Source organism: Hyla sarda, chromosome 4 (assembly GCF_029499605.1).
Source record: "Hyla sarda isolate aHylSar1 chromosome 4, aHylSar1.hap1, whole genome shotgun sequence".
NCBI lineage: Eukaryota > Metazoa > Chordata > Amphibia > Anura > Hylidae > Hyla > Hyla sarda.
Window position 1 is genome coordinate 133,017,579 of NC_079192.1, and position 3,004 is coordinate 133,020,582.

At 47.7% G+C, this 3,004-nt stretch overlaps 1 protein-coding gene across 1 annotated transcript in view; it reads left to right on the plus strand.

Moving 5' to 3' along the window:
- The window catches only part of FSD2 (fibronectin type III and SPRY domain containing 2), a 53,776-nt gene that overhangs the window by 12,065 nt on the left and 38,707 nt on the right, over nucleotides 1–3,004 (plus strand). The window lies entirely within an intron of this gene.

Sequence of the window (3,004 nt, forward strand, 5' to 3'; positions counted from 1 at the left end):
GGGTGGCGCCCGCTCGCGATGCGCACCCCGGCTCCCGTACCTGACTCGCTCTCCGTCGGTCCTGTCCCGGCGCGCGCGGCCCCGCTCCCTAGGGCGCGCGCGCGCCGGGTCTCTGCGATTTAAAGGGCCACTGCGCCACTGATTGGCGCAGTTGGTCTAATTAGTGTGTTCACCTGTGCACTCCCTATGTATACCTCACTTCCCCTGCACTCCCTCGCCGGATCTTGTTGCCATTGTGCCAGTGATAGCGTTTCCTAGTGTGTTCCTAGCCTGTGTTCCAGACCTCCTGCCGTTGCCCCTGACTACGATCCTTGCTGCCTGCCCCGACCTTCTGCTACGTCCGACCTTGCTCTTGTCTACTCCCTTGTACCGCGCCTATCTTCAGCAGTCAGAGAGGTTGAGCCGTTGCTAGTGGATACGACCTGGTTACTACCGCCGCTGCAAGACCATCTCGCTTTGCGGCGGGCTCTGGTGAATACCAGTAGTAACTTAGAACCGGTCCACTAGCACGGTCCACGCCAATCCCTCTCTGGCACAGAGGATCCACCTCCTGCCAGCCGAATCGTGACAGGACTGAATTGGTAACCAGTGTAGTGACTGGCACAGGGAGGAGGCGTCAGTGTAGCGGCTGGAGAGGAAGATGAGTCTGGCTGCGGCATTAAGGATGGACTGGAGAGGAGAGAGTTTGGAGAAAGGAAGGCCTATTAGTAAAGAGTTACAGTAGTCGAGGCGGGAGTGAATCAAAGCAATAATGAGAGTTTTAGCAGTTTCAGTAGTGAGAAACGGGCGGATTCTTGAAATGTTTTTGAGATGCAGGTGACAAGAACATGAAAGAGACTGAATATGGGGAGTGAAAGACAGATCAGAGTCAAGTATAACTCCAAGACAGCGAGCCTGCTGCCCGGGAGTTATGGTAGTACCACATACCGAGATGGAAATGTCAGGGTTAGGTACAGTATCAGTTGATGGAGAAAAGACAAGAAGTTCTGTTTTAGAAAGATTTAGTTTCAGATTTAAAGAGGACATGATGTCTGAGACGGCAGAGAGACAGTCACTGGTATTCTGTAGGAGTGCAGGGGTGATGTTGGAGGAAGAGGTATAGAGTTGGGTGTCATCAGCATAGAGGTGGTACTGGAAACTAAATCTACTGATTGTTTTTCCAATGGGGAATGTGTAGAGTGAAAAGAGTAGAGGACCCAGGACCGATCCCTGGGGAACCCCGACAGCAAGGGGAAGAGGAGAAGAAGTAGAGCCAGAAAACGAGATGCTAAAGAAGCGGCCAGAGATAGGAGGAAAACCAGGCGAGAGCAGAGTCCTTGAGACTGAGGAGGAGTTGGTGATCCACAGTGTCAAAAGCCGCAGACAGGTCCAAGAGAATCAGTAAAGAGAAATTGCCATTTGATTTGGCCATCAGAAGATTGTTAGTGACTTTGGTTAGGGCCGTTTCTGTGGAGTGAAAGGAGCGGAAACCAGACTGTAAGGGGTCAAGGAGAGAGTTCTCGGAGAGATAGCGGATAAGGCGGGAGTAGACCAAGCGTTCCAGAAGTTTGGAGATAAAGGGGAGATCAGAGAAATCCAAAAACTAAAGCATTTCCTCTGTAGTATACAGCCCATAAAATGTTTTGGAACGATTAAGATTTTTTAATAGAAGTAATTTACAAATCTGTTTCACTTTCTGGCACCAGTTGATTTAAAAAATAAAAAGTTTTCCACAGAAGTACCCCTTTAATGCTGTGGTAGTGGTTAAAGCGTGAACCTACAGTAATAGAGAAGTACATACCTAAAAATTCCCCAGTGTAAGGCTGGGTCCACACTACGTTTTGTCCCATACGGGAGCGCATACGGCAGGGGGGAGCTAAAAGCTCGCGCTCCCGTATGTGACCGTATGCGCTCCCGTATGTCATTCATTTCAATGAGCCGACCGGAGTGAAACGTTCGGTCCGGTCGGCTCATTTTTGCGCCGTATGCGCTTTTACAACCGGACCTAAAACCGTGGTTGACCACAGTTTTAGGTCCGGTTGTAAAAGCGCATACGGCGCAAAAATGAGCCGACCGGACCGAACGTTTCACTCCGGTCGGCTCATTGAAATGAATGACATACGGGAGCGCATACGGTCCCATACGGGAGCGCGAGCTTTTAGCTCCCCCCTGCCGTATGCGCTCCCGTATGGGACAAAACGTAGTGTGGACCCAGCCTATTTCAAATTTCCCCCAACCCACGGTGGGCCGGCTCTCTGTTCGAACCGGATCTGTTTCGAACCCCACACAAAGCAAAGGCCAACACGCCCCCTCCATGCATCTTTATGGGAGAGTCGGAGATACATCATTTGTGAAACTCTGGCTCTCCCATAGAGATACATGAAGGGGGCATGTTGAGCACCGCTTCATGTGAGGGTCGATATTCTCTTTGCATGAAGCAAAGATTGCTCTATCCATGAAGAGAGTGGTGTGCTGGGCAGGAGATCACGGGGTCCCAACAGTTGGATCAGCCACTTATCCTGGGGATAGGGGATGAGTTGTATTACACTGCTTTACCCCTTTAAGCAAGAGTAATTTTTTACCATTTATAGCAATGTATTTGGTTTATTTTATTTTAATGTACTTTACTTGAACATGTAGGGTGGATTTAACATTGGTTCTTTTGTGTAGTAGATTTTTTGCATTGAATCTCACAGAGTTTTGGGAAGTTTTTTTTTTTAAGTTAGCATAATGTGTGGTAAATTTCACACATTACACTAATGTACGCTGTAAGATTAAAAACATGTTAGAAAGTGTTTTTTGATAGCTCTGCTTGGGGTGGCGATTTGAAAATGTTTCTGTGCTGCCAAACAAACAGATATAAATATAATAGTCTTGAAAATGGAAAACAGTTTATGAGGGATTACTGGTAGTCTTTAGCTGTCCCAGAAACATATATTATAAATATGTAGAACTATGATATGACTGAACAATTGCCTTTCCTTTACTTGTCACTTTTCATTAACCATAATATAACATCATGCAG